A 22,274-nucleotide genomic window follows, 5' to 3' on the forward strand; every position below is an offset into this window, starting at 1 on the left:
TGATGCCCGCGACTTCGTTCGCGTGGATGTAGGTTTTTTTAAAAATCCCGAAAACTCTTTAATTTTCCGGGAGAAAAAGTAGCCTATGTGCTAATGCAGGGTATAATCTACCTCCATTCTGAATTTCAGCCCAATCCGTCCAGTAGTTTTTGCGTGAAGGAGTAACAAACACACACACACACACACACACACACACACACACACACACACACACACACACACACACACAAACTTTCGTCTTTATAATATTAGTGTGATTACTGATTAGTGTGATCACCCCAGTGAAGCAGTAGTGTAGAACCAACCAACCTTGGTGGCTATAATTCAGAGAGTTAGAGAATCAAAAGCGAGTTACCGGGAATACAACTCGAGACCTCCAACTTATAAAACCACAGCGACAGAGATATTAATTAGTCTTGCAATTAGCCGTAACTTAACTAAGTAACTGCATTGAGGAATTTTCATACAATTCGCAAGTTTAGTAAAATGGCTTCGCCGGGACCGCAGTCGGTGTCGCGTGACGTCACCGCATTGGCAGCCGTATTACAGAAGCCATAGCGATCGCCGGCGCAGGCAAATGAACCTCCACACAATGCACCATACATTGCCACTTCAATTTACCGCTTTTCAAACTCGCATCAAGTAAAAAGCGTATTGTACACTGGACTGTAATAAATAACCAGTAGTAGTTACATTTTTACATTATCTGCAGTGGAGGTGAGTGCAAGGAGAATAAATTAAGGCTAATGAATGACTTATTGTGTGAGGGACAGGAAATTATTATTGGACGGTCGAGTTACATTACACGTACAGAAGGCTTAGTACGACTTTAGACCTCTCGAAAACGTTTTTAGATTTCGTATTTCATAGCTCATTCAACTAGACACCATTGGACGCCTGCTATCGAATGAGTTAGGTATAATATTTAGTATTAAGTACTCTATTTACGTAGCTGTAATTATATACCCAAAATGGTCTGAATAACTAAGTGAAGTTCAGAAGTCTGCTATACTTAACGTACTTATGCATTTAAACGTATCCTGCAGATGAGATAATGCGTTCATTAACTTAATCCGTATTCAAGATGAAACGAGATATAGTCACAAGCAAAAACTAAAATATTAAAATTGTTAAAAACTAAGTAGGATGTATCTACTTAAGTTCTTTAAAACAACAGGCCTTAGATTCATTTACTTACTATGATGTTATGACGTTGCTTGGATAATCGAAATCTATAAACGTTATCGAGATGTGAGAACTCATACTAAGTGATAGTATTAATAATAGTGGCTCTTACGTTCGAGTAGGTAGAGTATGTGTTAAAGAATTCGAAGAAATAAAGTGTTAGCGGCTCAGTTACGTAATCTTTCGACTATTGAATAGGTCGTTATTGTGAGTAATTTCAAACGTGTGACATGCAACCGTTTTATTCTGAATCGGCAAATTTAATGTGTTTTTCATGTAATATTGGTTTTAACGATTCGTTTAATGAGCTTGCATTTGAATAATAATACTGAAATCTACTAAGTGATTAACTAGGTAGTATTAAATTTCTTCTCGCATTACATCGATATTTTGTGGACATTTTGATCTTAGATTTGGAGTTGTTTGCAACAATTCTAAAAAAAGCAGGTATCACACAGGGTTTGAAGCCAGGGTAAAAATTACTTAGGTTACCTATAACAGGCAGGTCTTTTTGACGAATAAGCTGTTTCAATTTTTAACTAGGGTAAGCAATGCTTTTATGTTTCTATGACCAGCACGCCACTGATTACTAATACTTCTGAAGACTGACTTGTACCGTTGTTTGTAATGTACCATTCGAGGAGATCTTGTTACAGTACGGCGACACGGACTGACTTGTAGCGTGGGTTTGTCGGTGGGCACTGACCGGTGCTACAGGGCGTAATGTAACGTGTTACACAGCGAGCGTTCGTGCAAGTACGGGAAAACAAGGCGCTCGCAGCGAGCAACTAGCGGCTCGTTGATCGCTGCGAGTGCTCCACTCCGCTGTCGGTTTTTTTAGCGACAGCTTTGAGTGTTACGCCCGTGGTTACGCGCTTCAGTCTGTAAGTACCTACGTCGTGTGTGTGGCGTGTTAATAGAAAAAGATCATAAGTGCGATAGGTTTTTGATGCAATAGTTTCATGGAATTGCTACTCGAATTTGGAGGCCGACCGTATATGTGCCTATGTTTAAATTAAGGAGATAATGTTACTAGCACTAGGAAATTCAAGGAGAAACTTGTTGTGACAAAGACACTGGTGTATAAATCGTGTAAATTCAGTTCCTTATGTCTAGTGGCTTGTGTTTTTCTTGCTTTCATCGACCTCAATGCCATAAAATGTAATGGGATACTGAGTGAACGGGAAAATCTAATAGCTAGTTTGTAAAGTGATATTTTTAACATTGTTACCGTGATGGCAGTAATAATGTTAGACGACATTGCACTGCAAGTTACCATACCACATACCATACATTAAACTGGGTAGATGTTATTATAAAGTCACTTACTTTGTGACAATACTATCACTATTCATAATTTAAAAAAAAAGTAGTCATAAACCTAAATAACAAATAGTTTTTGTTTTATGAGGGAAATTACACTGAAAAATGTTGCGAGGGCAGCCACCGAAATGATAAATTCGGGTCTTTTAACCATTGTTATTTCCTAAACTGTAATCTTAAACAATAAATAGTACTTATAGCCTCGCATAAGTAACTACCTTTTCTACCTAACTAGAAAAAAATATTAGAACTGTATAGGAACATTTGACATCACACTACTGATTTCATCCATGCCATGTTAATTTTGCTGTTGGGAAATCCACCCACAAAAGTTTGAAGTTAGCTTTTGTTTTTGTAGTTCTTTGCAAGCCATTTGTTCTATTCATAGTTACCAAATAGGTACTATAGTTAAATCGGAAAGCGTGACTATTACTTCGTTTGTTTCTTTTTTGGGCGTTAACTATTCAACCGATTTATTACGGTCACAAGTCACAACACCTCTAAATTCTTAAAAACACTCTACGCACCTTTCACTCCGACATTGACATCTGAACGTCCTCAGAAGATGTAGACAACCAGTGAACGATTTCAAAACCGAGCGGTCATCAGTGAACTCAACTAATCGCCGGCCAACTACTGAGTACGTCTCTCGTCTCATAATGAAAAGGGTTTAGGTCAGAATCCATCACGCTGGCTACGTGAAGATTGGCAGACTTTATACACCTTTAAGAACATTATGGAGAACGGTTAACGGCAGGCAGGTTTCCTCAAGATGTTTCCTGCTGGTGATTCGCTAACTCAGTGTCTAACACTGAATGATAGCCACCAAGTTTGGTTGATTCTACATTGCTGCTTCACTGGGTGGCATTAAAATATTTTTCGTAGAAAACCTTCAATGGATTAAAAATTGAGCTCAGTGGCTTTCATTCAGTGTTAGACACCGAGTTAGCGAATCACCGAGGTGGAGAACACCCGGTTTCCTCACGATAGTGTTTTCTGCACAAACAGAGTCATCAATCACGAAGTGAAGTAAAGAATTGCGTTTCTCTCTTACTACGTAATAGATTAAATAGATCGTCTCCTCTGAACAGGATGAAGTTAAACAGCACTTAAACCTGACTACTACCCGCGAACTACCGATAGATAGCTATAGACATAAACTAGTGTTTCGCTCGGTGCGCGAGCTGCTAAAGCAGCTCGCGTGACGTGGTTATGTTAACTTTATTAAATTTAACCAAATTTGTTTATTAAGATACACAATTCACCACAAAAACCCACAAAACGACACCCATATCAATTTTTTTCTTAAAAAGTGCATAGCCGCCATCTTGGATTTCAAAATAAATGTCGTTATCAAAATCAGCACCCTAGAGAACCCTGAAAACGACATCCATATCATTTTTTGCAAAAACGGGGTAGTTGAGGTAAATAAAGTAGGGTGCGTGGGTGCGCGGACCACTAAAGTGGTCCGCGAGCATGCAGAGTTTGTTCCACCGAGTAGACCTTCGGACCCTGATCACCTTTTGCCAAGAAACCACTCTTCCATCTTTTAAAGCTTCCGAGATAGACACCGACGAAATTTGTACGGCGGCCATCTTGTTTTTCCAAAATTTTCCACTTTTTCTAATAATCGTTTACTACATTCTTCAAAGATTGCGAGTTTCAACGAAATCGGTTGGAAAACAAAAGAGTTGCAAAAATCACGTCGGTCGCCATCTTGTTTTTCTGAAATGTCATAATTATTTTTCCCTACTCGCCTCCTCCACCCAAACACATCTCCCCTACATTATCGTATCGTTTTCTGTCTCTTTCTATGAGAATGAGACATCCAATATTCACCATACATTTTCTATGGGAAAATAAATTCCGCCATTTTGAATTTTTTTTCTATTCATCGAGTAGACCTTCGGATCCTGATCCTCTTTTGCCACGAAACCACACTTCCATCTTTTATACCCTCCGAGCTGGACACCGGCGAAATTTGTATGGCGGCCATCTTTTCTTCGCCATTTTGAATTTTTTTTCAGCTTTTTGGCAATTGGATGACGTCATGAATGACATTTGCTCGAGCACCCCCCACCTATCTTCAATACCTTAAGCGGGCCCTTCACCCGTCTCCGATATCCTCAATCATCAGCTCTCTCCATAATTTTGGCTTACTAAGTTTTTGTTTTTTACATAACACCATCAGTGAAAAAAAAATTTTTCATACAAAATTTTACAGGAGTTTCTTAGTTGAAAATCTCGAAAATCTCCGCAAAAGTGGCAACACCGGTTGCATATTTCTATACTGCCAGCCGAGATACACAATCGATTCATACATATTGACTTTCCAAAATGTTGCCAACTGCCTCAAAAACGTGATCAAAATTTCGAAAAATGAAAAAAAATACAAAATGGCCGCCAACTCGTTTCATAGAAAAATTTTACACGGTTTCATAATTTTCCTATTAACTACATGATATACCGCGCCCGATGACGTTTCAATCTTTCCTCTCGCTCGCACCCACGCGAAAGGGGATACCGTGAAAAAGACCGTGTCGAAAATCACTTTTACTTTGATAAATTCCAGTGTTGCCAGTCTTCGGTGACAAAAATACCCAAATGTCATTTGTACGAGCAAAACACGTAATCACTCATACTCGGATTTTGCTTAAAGTGCGTATTTCTATTTTTTACAATTTCCCGAAAATCTTGAAATTTCCCTAAAAGTGGGGTAATTTTTTTCCTCCAATCTATACCCCGAGTCTATACGTACAATCGCTTCATAGAAGCCGAATCGCTCCGATGTTGCCAACTTTGAGATATTCGAATTTTAAAATTGCGTTTTTTCGTACCTCGAACAAAATGGCCGCTATGACAGCCGCCATCTTGAATTTTTAAAAACCATTCCCGTTTTGTCAAAATACAGGATGATCGTGGGCGAAACACGAAAAAATAATTATCCTCGACTACCCCGTTTTGGATCTGTGACGCCGCGGTTTGGGGTCGAAAAATCAAAATTTTGAAAACACTACAGCTCGGCCGCCATCTTGTTTTTCCAATTTTTTCTACATTTTCTGTTAATCGTTTACTATTTTCTTCAAAGTTTGCAAAATTCAACGAAATCGGTTGGAAAACAACGGAGCTGCAAAAATCACACCGGCCGCCATCTTGTTTTTCTGAAATGTCATAATTTTTCCCCAGAGGGTTCCCGAAACCGAACGCAACTCCCTCACATCACTATATCATTTTCCGTCTCCTTCTAGGAGAACAATTATGTCAATGAGTGAGTGAGTCAGTGAGTGGTAATTGAGCTATATATAGTATAACTAGTGTTTTGCTCGGTGCGCGAGCTGCTAAAGCAGCTCGCGTGACGTGGTTATGTTGACTTTATTATATTTAACCAAATTTATTTATTAAGATACACAATTCACCACAAAAACACATAAAACCCACACCCATATCAATTTTTTCTTAAAAAGTGCATGTCCACCAGCTTGGATCTAAAAATGAATGTCATTATCAAAATCAGCACCCTGGAAAACTCTGAAAACGACATCCATATCATTTTTTGTAAAAACGGGGTAGTTGAGGTTAATAAAGTAGGGTGCGTGGGTGCGCGGACCACTAAAGTGGTCCGCGAGCATGTAGAGTTTGTTTCACTGAGTAGACCTCCGGATCCTGATCATATTTTGCCAAGAAACCACTCTTCCATCTTTTATAGCCTCCGAGATAGACACCGACGAAATTTGTACGGCGGCCATCTTGTTTTTCCAAAATTTTCCACTTTTTCTATTAATCATTTACTACTTTCTTCAAAGATTGCGAGTTTGAACGAAATCGGTTGGAAAACAAAAGAGTTGCAAAAATCATATAGGCCGCCATCTTGTTTTTCTGAAATGTCATAATTTTTCCCTACTCATATCGCGCACCAAAACATATCTCCCGAATATCATTGTATCGTTTTCTCTCTCTTTCTACGAGAATGAGACATTCAATATTCGCCATACAAAATGTATGGGAAAATAAATTCCGCCATTTTGAATTTTTTTTCTATTCATCGAGTAGACCTTTGGATCCTGATCCTCTTTTGCCAAGAAACCGCACCTCCATCTTTTATACCCTCCGAGCTGGACGCCGGCGAAATTTGTATGGCGGCCATCTTTTCTTCGCCATTTTGAATTTTTTTTCAGCTTTTTGGCAATTGGATGATGTCATGAATGACATTTGGTCGAGCACCCCCCACCTATCTTCAATACCTTGAGCGGACCCTTCACCCGTCTCCGACATCCTCGATCATCAGCTATTTCCAAATTTTTCCTCGATTTTTTTTTTATTTTCTATACGAAACCATCAGTGGAAAAAAAATTTTCATACAAAATTTTACAGGAGGAGTTTTTGGGGAAAATTTCGAAAAACTCCCCAAATGTGGCAACACCGTTTACATATTTCGATACTGCTGGTTGAGTCACACAATCGATTGATACATGTCGACTTTCCAAAATGTTGCCAACTGCTTCAAAAACGTGGTCAAAATTTCGAAAAATTAAAAAAAATACAAAATGGCCGCCAACTCGTTTCACAGAAAGATTTTACACTGTTTCATAATTTTCCTATTAACTACAGGATATACCGCTCCCGATGACGTTTCAATCTCTCATCTCGCTCGCACCCACGCGAAAGGGGATACCGTGAAAAAGACCGTGTCGAAAATCACTTTTTCTTTGATAAATTCCAGTGTTGCCAGTCTCCGGCGACAAAAATACCGAAATGTCATTTGTATGATCAAAACACATAATCGCTCATACTCGGATTTTGCGAAAAGTCCGTATTTCGATTTTTTTCAATTTCCCGAAAATCTTGAAATTTCCCCAAAAAATGGGGTAATTTTTTTCCTCCAATCTATACCTCGAGCCTATACGTACAATCGCTTCATAGAAGCCGAATCGCTCCGATGTTGTCAACCTTGGGATATTTAACTTTTAAAATTGCGTTTTTTCGTACCTCTAACATAATGGCCGCCACGACAGCCGCCATCTTGAATTTTTAAAAACTACCCCCATTCCGTCAAAATTAAGGATAATCGTGGGCGAAACCAGAAAAAAATTATAAGTTTCAATTTCCCGTTTCGGATCTGTGGCGCCGCGGTTAGGGATCGAAAAATGAAAATTTTGAAAACGCTCCAGCTCGGCCGCCATTTTGTTTTTCCAATTTTTTCTACCTTTTCTATTAACCGTTTACTACTTTCCTAAATAGTTGCGAGTTTAAACAAAATCGGTTGTAAAACAACGGAGCTGCAAAAATCACGTCGGCCGCCATCTTGTTTTTCTGAAATGTCATAATTTTTCCCCAGAGGGTTCCCGAAACCGAACACAACTCCCCCACATCACTATATCATTTTCCGTCTCCTTCTAGGAGAACAATTATGTCAATGAGTCAGTGAGTCAGTGAGTGGTAATCGAGCTATATATAGTATAAATAGTAAAATTGTTTATCTGTCGCTCGGTGTATTTTAACATTGTACTAAGTATATTTATGAACTCAGAATCTTTTCCTCTTTCATTTGATATCCCACTCCGTACAAAAAAAAAATTATGACTTTTTTGAATGTAAGGTAATGTAAGGTCGAATTTTTTCGTATAAAATGTAGCCTAGGTATTTGGGCGCTACGGTGGAACACACAGAATCTGATACAAATATACATACATCTAAAATCATAACCCTTCCTTTTGGCTTTGCCGTAGTCGGGTAAAAAATAGTCTGCGTGTACCACACACCGCACCGTCGTCGTCTCACAAAGCTACATAGGATTTCCATTAGATGCCCTACTTATCTTGACAGCGGCTGTCATGATACTAGAGTGATCAAATTACCTTTGTCGATTCTTCAGATCGGAGTGATTTTGAAAGCCTTTGTTTGTCATATTACCTAACCTCGTTTGTAGAAATTCACATGTAGTGGATAGTAAGTAAATATTCATCATCGTCAGCATGTCGAACCCATCGCCGGCGCACTACTGAGCACAGGTATTCTCTCACAATGAGAAATTTTCACAAAAGAACAACACAATTTGGATTCAAGAAATTTCATTTTTAAGAAACCTCAAAAGGAATAACAGAATCCTACAGGATCACTTTGTTTTCTGTCTGTCTGTCTGTCTGTCCGTCTGTCCTAAAAAATCTACAGGATAGGTAAGTAACTAAGTAGATAAGTAATTGAGTAGAATCCTAAAATAGTTCTGAATTTAGTGTAAATAACCGGTATAATTTCAAGGACTCGATCAGCGGTGTACCCTCAAATTGAGGTAGGTGTACTATACAGGTTTATACCTCCTTACTTTTAACGCGAAGGCCGTCGCACCGAATGAGGCGACCTTTCATGAACCAAGTCGACAGTTCGACAAGAAAAATGTTTTTGCCTTTGAATATTTTATGACGAAAATCTCATTTCTGTAACAAGAAATTTATTAGAATATTTCAGCATCGAATTTTGTTTGGAAGAGTTCTAGGCTGTTACAAAAAAATTACTTACTAAAATCGATTTAAAGAAGAATGTCCAATTCATAAACTATACTCCCGATTAGATGACATACTTTTCATAAAATTTTGTGGTATTTTGTAAAAGCTGAAAGTTTGTAAGGAGTGGCTGTACGTTGCCTGTGTTAGGTTTGCATTTTTTAGCAATATCGAAAAGTAAAAGATGCAGATACCTCTGAAATTTAGTTCAGAGAAAGACAACAGAATCGCCGCCATTGTCTAGTTTAGTGTTTGAAATGGACCTGCCAATTAGACCGCGCGAATAGTTTTGGCAATTTGCAGTTGGGACAGCGTTGATTTTATCAAGGGACAAGATCAGAGTCAATAAATGCAGTAACTAACGCAAGTTGTGGCGGAAATATATTAGTCAGCGGTAGTTAAAGCTTTTCCGCGTCTATACTCTCGTAAATAGAAGTAATTATCACTGAATAGAGCTATAGATCCCAATTACAATTAGGTACATCGCAATGTGCCCCGAGGGTCCTACTGGAGTGAGTAATAAACCCACTATAGTGATGAACTGTTGAAGTTTTATTGACGAAAGATTTCCTGCTGGGCTTTGTTTGCTTCAGAATATATTGTGTGGGATTTTAGGTAATTGTTACTTGCAAAGTTTTGGTTAAATTGCTTAATTCAATATAAGTTACCAGCCTACAACCCGTTTTTGGAAAGACCTGCTTATCCACACTTTAATATTATAAAATGTGAAAGTGTCTGTTTGTCTGTCTGCCAGCTTTTACAGTTTGACCAATTTAAAAAAAATTTAGTACTGTGTTAGGTTACATTCCGGACGGACATAGGTTACTTTCTATCCCAGAAAATGAAAGAGTTCTCACGGGATGTTTAAAGGCCTAGATTTTTGACAATCTAAATCCACGCAGACGAAGTCGCGGGCATCGTTTAGTACGAAATATAGATAGCTCTTTTGGAAAACTTACCACTTTACACATCCTCGCCTTTCTAATCCAGACAGTGGACACTGTCACCATTACTCTCAGTGGCTCAAGAATCAAGATGCGTAGGCCTCCTCTTTTCTAGGAGAGGAAGGGTTGAGATTAAAGACATTTAACTACTTCCAAACAAGTTGATAGTTCTCCATACTTGTTGCGTTGTTGTACCTACCATGTTGCGGCTCAATCCAAATTCTGAAACAAAAAATATGAAAATGAGAGATCCCCTGCTAACATTCCGAATCTGGAGAGAATTTCCAAATCACAACCGACGTTGGAAGCTGTCAAACAAGTTGCCGCAAAGGAAATTCGTAACTTTATATTTAAAAGAACGGAAATGTACAGCTAAGTACCTACAAGTATCGGAAACTTTTGCACTAAAACATTCAAAGAAAATTTTATATCTATTAAAGCAAAATTATTACTAGGCTAGCGGTTTATTGGAAATTCCTTTGCTTTATTTAATTTTAGTGTCAGTCTCAGCGTTGAAAAACTAGATTTTTGCCGCTAAAAATAATACGTTGTCCCAAGATCTTCAAGGAATTTCAGTATACCCTTTTTGTATAGAAACAGGCGTTACTTTGCGAAAGCCCATGACATGTACAGGGAACCATCGCATGCTGCATGTTGCACTATACAGATTTGTCGGTTTCAGCGGATTATAGCAAATTAAGTTGTAGTTCCTTGTATATCATTTTAGATTTATGAAATCTTAAAAAAAGGTGTATGAAGCTATGAACTGTTATGTACACACTACACATCCATGTTTTAGTGTAGTTTCCAAAGTGAATATAATATAAGCAATTACGCGGTTTATTTACTTCCTCTTCAGTTTGTAAGTTACAATCTTCTTGCATCTCGCATTGTCATAACTGTTTTTTTATTTGTTCCCCCATTCTCGATTGAGGAATTGGCTGTAATAAAAACCGATAAGGGAACTATGATAGGGAGACAGTTGAGTCAATTGCAATTATGTGACTGAAGGCAAAATAGAGTTTTTTTTTAAATCAAGCAACCGTACGCTTTGTGGAGAACGACGCCCTAGGGAGACATGCGGACGATATTCGCCTTAATAGGGATCTATTGTGCCGTCTCTGCAGTTTAATTGCAAATATTTACAGTCGGAGAAAGTAGATTAGGGACTTGACGACGGTCTCGAGGAGGAACAAGAGTTCCTGCTGGCTACTTGAGCAGTTGCTACTCCTATATTCTGTTTGTAGTTCGTAACTAACTTGTGTCCTTGCCTACGCCCGCTCGAAACCTAAGGTTTCTGGTTGAACTGTTTCGTAATAAGAAACATAGATGTGTACAGAATATGTTGCAAACAAGGTTGAACTATGTCATTTTGTTTCTAAGCCCTCGTCTATGAGTCAATGACTACTAGCATACTGCATCCTGGCACATTCAATAAAAATTTAACCTTGTAAACTAAACTTAAATTTTTTTTTATCAAACGACCGTTTGTGTCTTTCTTCTAACTACACAACATTTTTTCATTGGTCTTAAAGGTCTTACTGTTTATAAGTCCAATAATGTTACAGGTGTGAACAACGCGTGGACTAACCAACCTATAGAATCAAAGTCAAAATCATTTCAATAGGCTTACTTTAAAGCCTCTTTCTGTTGAAGATTCTGCTGATAAGTTTTTTATTCCACCACACACCCACTAGGCAAACTATTTATCAGACTTTATAAAATATTGGAAGAGAAGATAATCGTTATCTAGCGAAAACAAGTTGAGACAAAATATCCTTTAATTAAGTACAGCTAAGTATTATCGCCATGGATTAATTTTGCTAATATTTTAAAGTCTTGTTAGTCCTTACTTAATATCTTAAACGTATTTTTCTGTTCAGAAACTAATTAAAGTTGCCCTAACTTTTAACACAATTAGCTCTATATTAAGTAAGACCTCTACAAAAAATATTTCGCGGAGGAAACAGTTCATTAATAACTTTCCTTTGGCAATATTTCCTTCGTTTTATTATAACCCTACATAGGAAAAATAATAAAGAGCTGTTTTAAAAACATTTATTGCGAAGTTTTTAATGAAAATTATTTCTCTTCAAAAAATAAGCTTTCTTTGATGGCAACAAAATTGATAAGAAAGAGAACGAAAAAATAAAACAAATTAGTGAAGTTGATTTAGGATATTGAAACAATCTAACTTGCGCTGAGTAAGCACGATTTTGTGACGTGATTGGGCGAATTTTAACGGAGTAGAATAGGTACTTTACTGGGTCGCGACTCAGCGATTTGATTGTTATATCGTGGTCGTAAAAATTACGTTGTCGGAAACAATTTATTAACTCGATTTTATTTTCAAAATGAAGGAAAAAAATAAGGTTTTGACCAATTCTTTGGTTTAAAGCTTTGAGAAGACAATGGGGAACTTAAACCCTCCGGGGACATATCAGAAGGACGGGAGAAGTCTCTTTACAGCTACCCGAGTACACGATACATCGCTGTCGCGGGTTTTGCTTTTGAAAAAAAAAAATTGTAACCTATAAAGGACCTCCGCTGCGCTCCGACCGTATTGAAAACCAATCCTTAATCAAATGTTGTTACCAATTACCTATCATTGATGTTGGAGGAGTGGTAACATTATCTACCCAGTTCTGCTTTGAGCAGAATTTGCCTCAAATAGTTATCTTTCTAACCATTGAAAGTTTCATGAATCCAATTGTTACGTACCTTCTAAACTTGACTTTTAGATACAAAAGGCACACGCCGTAAAAGCGTTTATATAAATATCGACTCTTGTTACTTCATAATAAAATATATTCATATCGCACAACATTGCTGCCTAAAATTTTACGGACGCCTCTCTCTATCGCGTTCGCTCTTATATCTTACTACTATGTCTAATGAGATAAGACGCGGGAACCGTCGAAGGGGCGCGACGCCATAGGTGTCGGGTCACGTGACCAAGTTGGACCCGACTGGTAGAGACTAGAGATCAAGACAATAGCGTGTCTTTTACTTCGGGGCGTTGTAAAAGGAGGACTGGCGAGTCATCACTGGTTGTCGTAAAATTAAGCGCGGCTCGCGCATTCAGGATTAGCACTAAACCAGATGATTGCTTATTGTTGCCCGCGACAATGCCCAATCAACGTTTATTGGTCAATTCAACCCGAGATTTCGCGCTGTCGAGTGTCGACTCAAAATGACGAACCAAACACGCTTTCAACAGACTTGTATGTTCGCTTTGATGAATAGTTAAACACGTTTTATATATTTGTTTAATAATAATTATTATTAGGTAATCCATCCTTACAAGGGCACAAAATGCTCGACTAATGTGTAGTCGCAGATATTATGTTAGTCAATCAGTCAAATTCTCCTTGTATATTGTACACATGGAAGGATTCATCACAACTCAATTCCTTCCTATGCGTAGATATAGTGGTTAGGTAGATATTTTTCAATTTTGGCTATCGGCGAACAAAATTAGCTTCGCTAAAGTGAAGAATTACTAAATAATTTACAATCCGAGATGATTTATTCCGGCCACGTCTGTTTCTATTAACCAGAATTCCTCGTTCGTCGTTTATACCTTACCCCCATTTCCCATAAATGGTACATTTAAAAGCTAAGACTGGCTCGGAAGCTTACTAAACCTTATCGCAGACGACCTACCTGTACCTAATCGGACGGACAAAAGGTGGCAAAAATAGGACACACGAGATTATATTACTAATGAGATTATTAATTTAATTAACGCAGATATTCCAACAAAAAGACAGCCCTGAAAAACTCGTACCATGGATGGTCGGGACATAGATTTGTCCCGCGTCTCTATCAGCGTCTTGTCACGATATTATCGCACTTCGCTGAAGTTTCTAGTGTCATAAATAAATCAAAACCAAGGTACAGGTCGGCGCGTGAATCCGATTCGTACATAGCTAATTTTTCAATAATATTTGCTGCGGAATTGTGAAGAACTTCTTGCCTGGACCTATTTTTGCCGGAGAGCAGGACAGTAAAAAACAGCATTTCACTATCTTAATTAGGCCGTTCTCGGATAATAATAATAATCGGTCTTAGACCGAAATCGAGTGTCTGTGTTTGGCCCTACTTGAATATACTTTGCACGAATGCGCAAATTGATATAGAATTCTTGGCTTCATGGTGTCTGCCTCGCTTGCCAAGTTAGAAGTTTTTCTCCAGAAGTTATTAAAGATTCCTATCTCACGAAAGTGTAGGGAACTTTTGGTTGGGAAAGTAATCTTTTTGTCTGACTTAGTCTTTAGATACTAACCAGACATTTTCTCGTTCTTTTATTCTATTCACCGAATAATTACATTTTCTTTACTGTCTAGACATTTTTTTAGTTGAATAGGTATTACTTCCTTTTCTAGCTTAGTTTTGTACAATCTAAAAGCCTAGTGATTGTCTTCTGGTGTAGTTATTTGTTAAATAATAAAGTGACTAATAATTGTGAATTACTTACTCAACTCTCATTTTTTGTTTCAGGTAAAAAATAACATCCGCTTTCCCGTATAAACAACAAATTCTGTTTAGAGTAAGTACAGCAATTGGTGTCTCGAAAAAGAGCTGTCTTTAACGCAGTGGGTATTATTATTGATTACATTATAGTGCGTGCAAAACAAGTAACTACTCAAATCTGAACACAAGGCGTATGACTGTGTATCTGTACTCTCATATTCTGTACCTATTGGACAAATAGGTACAGATCTCACCCTCGACTTTATCTGCTTGGATTTTTTTTTCCTTTATTTATTTAAGGGCTTTGATACATTTAAAAGTACATGTCAGCCCTATTATAATCTAATTAAATACAACAATACAAAAAAAAACAAATCTGCTTGGATTTAGGTTTTAAAAATACCATGAAAACTCTGATTATCCGGCATAAAAAGTGGTCTAGGTTATCTCCCCCCAAATCCATGCAAAAAATCACGCCGATCCGTTGCGCCGTTGTTGCGTGATTGAAGAACCAAAAAACCAACAAGCAAACACTTTCGCGTTTATAACATGCGTACGTGGTAGTAATTTTACGAGAAGGTACCTATACTCGCTAACTAATAATAATAATAATATTATAATCACTGTTCTTATCTCCTATGCAATAATGTTATCAGTTTGTTTACATTCTTTCTCTCGTTTCGTTGAATACGTTAGTAGACATAAATCTGAATATCTTTCTTCTCAGTTACACATGTTCATACAAACATTATAAGAACATTAGAACTTGTCACATTACTCATCCCTTTAGTAGTTTTTGAACGATCCCTAATCGAATGGGGGAGCATATGGTGTTGCCATAAAAAGGTTTTTATTTTGCGTCAGTTTTTCTAATGACACGCGTGATGTGTTTGTTCATGCGTGGCTGACACATGTTTGGTGTAAATCACTGTCCAACACTCTACAAGTCTACACTGTTGGTTTATTGGTTTGTCCTTCAATCACGTCGCAACGGATCGACGTGATTTTTTGCATGGGTATAGCTGTTAAAGACCTATAGAGTGACATAGGCTACTTTTTATCTCGGAAAATCAAAGAGAGCCCATGGGATTTTCAAAAAACTATATCCACGCGGTCGAAGTCGCGGGCAACAGATAGTATAATGTAGGTAAAAGTAGTCCAAAAGCTAAAGATATTTCACGACTGCCCAAGAAAAGGAAATGCTTTGAAGTCTCGTGTATGTCTGTGAGTTTCTTTATTCAACCGTAACTTCTAATGCCTAAACAGACTTGGATGTACGGGAGACATCATCTCGAGTGACAGTGGCCATAAATTAAAAAAAAATTACATATCTACATAGATTTAAATGTGAATTTTTTTGGCTGCCCTAGTCGTGTTTTCAATTATTTTAACTACGACTCGTTTCGTGTTTTATAACTGGACAAAGGAGAATAATTTTTTTGCACATAAGTATGGCACTTGGGAACGAGGTCAAGTTTTTTGACCGCGCATCAAATAAACACAGATATAAAGTTAAAACAAATTCTTTAACATCTCGTAGTCAATACAAATATCAGGGTTCCATTCGAAAGTCCCGTCGGCACCTACGGCTAGGGAAACCCCGCTGCGTAACGAGTTCTGGTTGTGACAACCCTATTTCATACAGAAATTGTCCACCGTTTGTCATTCGGCATTCTGTGACAGCTTTTTCAGCATTATTTATCCCGATTCCCGACTAGCTCTTGCTCTTGCTAGTGACACCGCCTGCTGGGGTAGGTATTCTGTATCTTTTTAGGGATCCGTACCCCAAAAGGACAAAGGATCACTTTGCTGTCTGTCTCTCTGTCGTGTCTGTCAAGAACACCTATCAGGCACTTCCCGTTGACCTAGAATCGAAAACCGAGGCGTACGAATTTGTTTTCAATTTCTCAAAAGCGAATGTGTGAGCTTTGCTTATTCAGAGCTATCTAGAATTTACCTTTAGATAACTAATTAAAAAGAAAACGTGAATGCTAGCAAGTAGAGATATAATACATGTTATACAGATCTTTTATGTGGTCACTTTTTGACTTGGGAATGGGATGAATGTGCAATAAATAGGTCATATATCGCTTAACGGTATCTATAAAATCTTCACATGGTCACTCGACCCTTTAATCAAACAATGCAACAAATTCAATTTGAGCGCTTATTCTTTCAAACACATTTTGACATGCGATCGAGCAATATCATTTGAGTGCTTTATGAAATCGTATCGAGGTCACTTCTCACTTTCACGTTTGTTCTTTATATGAGTCATACTTCCAATAAAGCAACACTGTCATGTACGTCTCATAAAAATGTGACCCAAGTGGCTATTTACCACTGATCTTCACTATTATAGTACGCTGGAATGGAGATTGCCACCCTATTTATAAAACAACTTGGTTAACGCCGTTTTGGCGTTGATAGCAGCGTCAGCGTATTCGGAAGTAAACGTTAGTAATGTGATATCTGGCATCACTTTGTTATCCCGAGGACGACTTGAAACTGTCAATTCATTCCCGGTACGCTCGGTGTGGCGTTTAGAATCAGCACGAAAAATAACTGTCATTTTGTATGCCACTCCTTTTCCAGCGTTCTTGTATATGTCCATTTTAGTGTTATTTACTGAATGCATACCTACACTTGACACACCTCGACCGTTATCACAATCGATAATGATTGTACAAATGGAAAGGGTAGATAACGACTTTAGTGTCTAATAATTTTGTTCACTAGCATAAAGTAAAATTATATTTAAGCGTCTTAGATTTTACGTGGGAATTTCCCAAGTAGTTTCATGTTAAACGTAAAACAAAGAGATAAATTTGAATGCAATATTTAATTTAAAAAGTTTAAATATTTAAACCTATGTCTGTATCCGGGTCATCACATAGGTGCCTATACCTACCTAGGTTAGCGAAAACTTATCTTTATTTGAATACTAGATGATAATTTATGATAAGTGTACATACTTTAACTAAACGTATCGGTGAGCGCAGTGTGGGACAACCTCCAGCCCGCTGGACCGATGACCTGAAGGAGGTAGCGGGGAGCGGGTGGATGAGGAAGGCGGAGGACCGTGTTTGGTGGCGCACTCTTGGAAAGGCCTATGTCCAGTTGTGGACGCATACAGGCTGATGGAATGGTACAAACTTTAGGCACCCAGATATTTACGAAAAAGTTATGTATATAAAACAAATGTAAATTAAAAATTTATGACACCCCCGACAAGTGAAGGTTACAGTAACTAGAAAAAAGCTGATAACTTTCAAACGGCTGAACCGATTTTCTTGGATGATAGCTAAGAACACTCTCGATCAAGCCACCTTTCAAACAAAAAAAAACTAAAGTAAAATCGGTTCATTCGTTTAGGCGCTACGATGCCACAGACAGATACACAGATACACACGTCAAACTTATAACACCCCTCTTTTTGGGTCGGGGGTTAAAAATACTCTTGTAGATCGCGTGTGTAATTAAGATCAATAGGTATTCCAATAGCAACAGTTAAATTGTTTGTGACGTCCATTTTTTATTATTTAGTAAGTAGGCAACTAATCTGGGCATTGGCCGTAGACCGCGTTCCGAGAAAAAAAAATTGTTTAGACTGTTGTTTGATTCTTGTTTGTCAAAATGTCAATGTTTCAAGGTTTCTGCTAATCCCATGATCGATAGTAGAGTAGGTAGTCCGTTAGCTACAAACTACAGTCTTTATCTATGCTGCAAACATGAAGGTATGTGTAATGTGTAGATATTAATGTAACTCTATGATTCACGCAAATATAACCATAAAATAAACGTGATTCATCTTTGCTCGATTCACATTTCACATGGTGTGATTTAGCTTTTCTATCTTGATTCATTACATTGTAGGTAAGTTCTGCCTCTGGCTGAGATCTATAGAGTGTACCTAATCTGATTAAACTAGCCGTTTTAATTTTAAGTAAAGTCTGAGCGAGCGGTTTCCTCACGATGTTTTCCTTCACCATTAAAGCTAATGATAATAATTGCTTTAATTGTTATTTGCTAAACGCACATAACTCCGAAAAGTTAAAGTCTAGACCGCCAGAGTCACTCTGCCAATCGTTCATTCTTGGCAGAGTGGTCGTGGCTATGAATTCTCTTTCACAGCTGCTCGTGCGATCTCTCTCCATCATGTTAGCGGTTTTACGTGCATGCAGAGACAGGCATATGTGTAACGGATTAAGTCCATCCACCTAGTTGGCGGACGACCACTTGGATTTGTGCCCTCCACTCGAGCTTGTACCACGAGGTGTTCGATGGTACCACTTTACCTCGTAATGTGCCCAAAGAACTTGAGATTACAAGCGACGAAAGCCTTTGATTTATTATATTTTCAGTTCGATAACCTCTAGGCTATAAATGTGTATTAAATATGTATGTGGAAGCAAAGAAAAGGTGGGTGGATTGCGTGAAAGAGGATATGGGGGTGGAAAATGCGTTGACGTATGACGGGAGTGAGTGAAAGAAAAAGGCATGTTGTGCCGACCCCACATAGCGTGGGATAAAGGACAAGAAAAAGAAGAAAACCTCTAGGCTATCGATCACCGTTTTTTTACCATTATAATTAAAAACCTTTTTGCTAGTATCTGCAAGTATCCATATTCTACCGGTACATTGTACTTGACCCAAAAAAGGTGGCCTCCAAACCGCTTGAAGCAGTTCGTCGCAGATCGCATTACGAGCCAAAAGAACTTACACTCGGTTTCTTTGCAAATGTATGAATGCTTTGTGATTCAGAGTGGCATTTGCTACAGGAAATCGATAGCACTTCTACTACATGGAGCTGGATATTTATAGTTGGAGCTAAGATAGTTTATACATCAAGATTCTTACTTCTTTAGATTTTCTTGCTGTAAAAGTAAGGAAAGTATGTAACTATTCTACTCCCTTTACATATTCTCGCACTGCCAAGGGTCACTGGTAGAGATCTCTTATAGAGATATAGATAAATGCTTCCCTATCCACTTTCTCTTTCTTTCTTTATTGTTACAACTTTCTGGTACAAATAAAAATTAAATATAAAACTCCAGAGGGCCCTTTACGTAATACAAATAATTGCACCTCAGAAAGTAACAATAACCTAAGTAATTGAAGAAGAAGATTTTTCTTGATTAAAAAGGGCATAACGTCAGCATCAGGCGTATCGCAGATATGTGCGTTAACACAGGTCATGTCCTATTAGGAGTCATTAATTAGCATTCAAACAACCTCTTGCTTATGTCAGCATTTCTTCGATGCGCTATGCGGCTGACCCTTGCTTATACATAGATGCCTCCACGAAACTTAATTTTTAAATCCATGGTTCAAGGGCAAGTTAGCTTTTATGGATTATGTTTATAAACTGGCAGCCTGTTTAATATGTATTAGAAATGCAAGGTCTTCGACGATGGCTTTGCCATAGAAGGCGCTTGAAATATGCATATTGAACCACTGAAATATTTGCATAAGTTTCTATTATGGAACCTAATATAACAATATTACTAATTTTAAAAAGAACTTTATTCTCTGTGAAACTAAAAATGCCACTACGTGTAAATTATGATACTTGAATAATAAGTTACGCTACGGTGGAACACACAGAATCTGTATACAAACATACATACATAGACTGCTAAAATCATAACCCTTCTTTTTGGCTTTGCCGTGATCGGGTAAAAAGAAGTCGTCTTTTCTTCAGTAAACAGTAAAAAAGAGGGCACTACTTATACTGCCCGATTAGCGCTGATATTGCTCTGTAAATTCCCACATTTCTTTAACCTAATTAGTTAGCAAGTAGCCACCAGTCTACTGGAACGCAGAGTGGAATTCTATTAAAGTCCTCTCTAGAAAGTTTCGAGGCATCTTAACAAGTTTCAAGGATTACTTAGCAAGAGGCATTTTATAACCCACACATACTACTTTATCCCACTTTGGTACCCGAGTATACTCCACGAGTTACTTCAGCTTTTATGTAGTCAGACATCGGCTAAAAGGATAAGAATTAGATGTCAAGGAATTGTGAACATTTATTAAGTTTCAAGACTGTAAATACAAGTAGGTCCTATATCTGTTCCAGTGGACTTAAATCCTCACTAAAGTACCAATTGTTCTTTGTTTATAATTATAATTCTAATTAGATACTCCGTCGTCCGATCCGTAAGATAGATCCGTCGTCTAAGAGAAAGAGGCTGCGATCCACGCTCTCTGGGGCCTACCTGGTCCAAAGGTTGTCCATCGCCATTCAGCGGGGCAATGCTGCCAGCTTGATGGGTACTTTTGATCCAGGGGCAACCAGGGGTGGTCTTTTTGACGACTATAACTAGTAGTAATTCTATTTATAATTATTAATTTATATCAATTAGATGTAATTGTGACATTAGATACTTAATGCTTGTAAACGTAAAAGGAAATTGCCAGTTTATATAATTACAAAAGTCTGTTACTGACTTATGACTAAAGAGAAATTGGTTTGGTATTTGCTCATCATTCTAATTTCATTTTTTATCACCACTAAAAGGAAACCAAATCGCGCAAACTTTGAACAAAGAGTAGCGGTTCTTCTGATTTGATACTTTAGTACCTAACTGTAAGATCTTACTGGCTGTGACGCATTCACCGATAAAAAGTTCCAGTCTTGCCTATTTATATGCCTTGTATTTTCAATTTTCAAACTATATCAAATGGGATATCATATGAAATAAATTTTTATTTATTTTTATTCATAATAGGTTTTGATTTTCAGTGCCTAATGTCGGAAAAATATCTTAGCAAGCACAAATTCACGGTTTCGGATTTTTTCCTTTGCTATATTAAGACGTATACCTACCTGCCAAACTTCATGATTCTAGGTCAACGGGAAGTAGGTACCCTTAGGTTTTCTTGACAGACACGACAGATGGACAGACAGCCAGACAACAAAGTGATCCTATAAGGGTTCCGTTTTTCCTTTTGAGGTACGGAACTCTAAAAATGATAAAAAGTTTGAAACAAAAAGTCCCACTGTGATTTGATCTCATGCTTCCAGTTCAAATTGAATCTTGTAGTTTCGCAAGTTTGTTGCTCGATTACCCAGTGAGTCATCGCACGAGATCGTTTACGTATCGAACGGTCAAACTTTCCACCTTTTATTGCCTCTGAAGCCTTACAAGTTGCATTAGGTGAGTTAAGGGTGCACGCATTCTTTTGTTATACTTTGCATAAGTTGAAACAAGACGTTGTTTGGTTTTAACGACCTGACCTTAGCTGTGATTCCTGCCAGTAAGAGGTTCTGGATTTTAGTTTCTTTAGACCTTACGGCAAGGGTCTTCAATAAATTGGCTAAAGTATTGTCTTTGCATGCCCACGTCCAAGGATAGTACTCATTATGATACTAATTTCCATGCATGACTAGAGTTTGTGACGAGATCTTTGATTCCTGATTCTCAGAATCCGGATATCCATATCATCAATTTCTATATGTATATAATGCATATAATGGCCTATTGTACAAAAAAAATGATCAAGCGCAAACTTGTTATCAATAAAAAAATTGGTGCTCTATGCATAGCTGTAACTGTGCAAAGTACGGTACTATTTGAAGCATTCCTTCATTACCAATTATTATTTTAATTGTATGTATAAAATTGAACCTATAATGGAAAGGTCCTATTGTATTTTGTGAAGGAACGCATACTGGGTGATATGTCCTTGAAAATATACGGCGCCTGTGGCCACCTGCTGTTCGACGAGCAGTTGGAAAAAAGGGACGTTACGAGTATTTTGACGCCCTACGGTTTGTTCGGTAGCTAGGGAGTAGGGACGATTTGGATGCTAATGTTATTGTTCTTTGTGACACATGTTGTCT

At 37.8% G+C, this 22,274-nt stretch overlaps 1 protein-coding gene and 1 long non-coding RNA gene across 2 annotated transcripts in view; one reads left to right on the forward strand and one right to left on the reverse strand.

Annotated features, from left to right (window-relative positions):
* Positions 1-22,274, forward strand: part of LOC123877083 (DE-cadherin) — a 285,461-nt gene that overhangs the window by 4,254 nt on the left and 258,933 nt on the right. The gene's annotated exons all lie outside the window — the stretch shown is intronic.
* LOC123877088 lies at positions 1,709-16,018 on the reverse strand. Its single transcript, XR_006798499.1, has 3 exons — positions 16,009-16,018; positions 15,050-15,053; positions 1,709-1,774 (listed from the first exon to the last, which is right to left on the reverse strand). It is a non-coding gene; the product is annotated as an uncharacterized LOC123877088 (long non-coding RNA).

The sequence above is a fragment of the Maniola jurtina genome, chromosome 22 (assembly GCF_905333055.1).
Source record: "Maniola jurtina chromosome 22, ilManJurt1.1, whole genome shotgun sequence".
NCBI classification, from domain to species: domain Eukaryota; kingdom Metazoa; phylum Arthropoda; class Insecta; order Lepidoptera; family Nymphalidae; genus Maniola; species Maniola jurtina.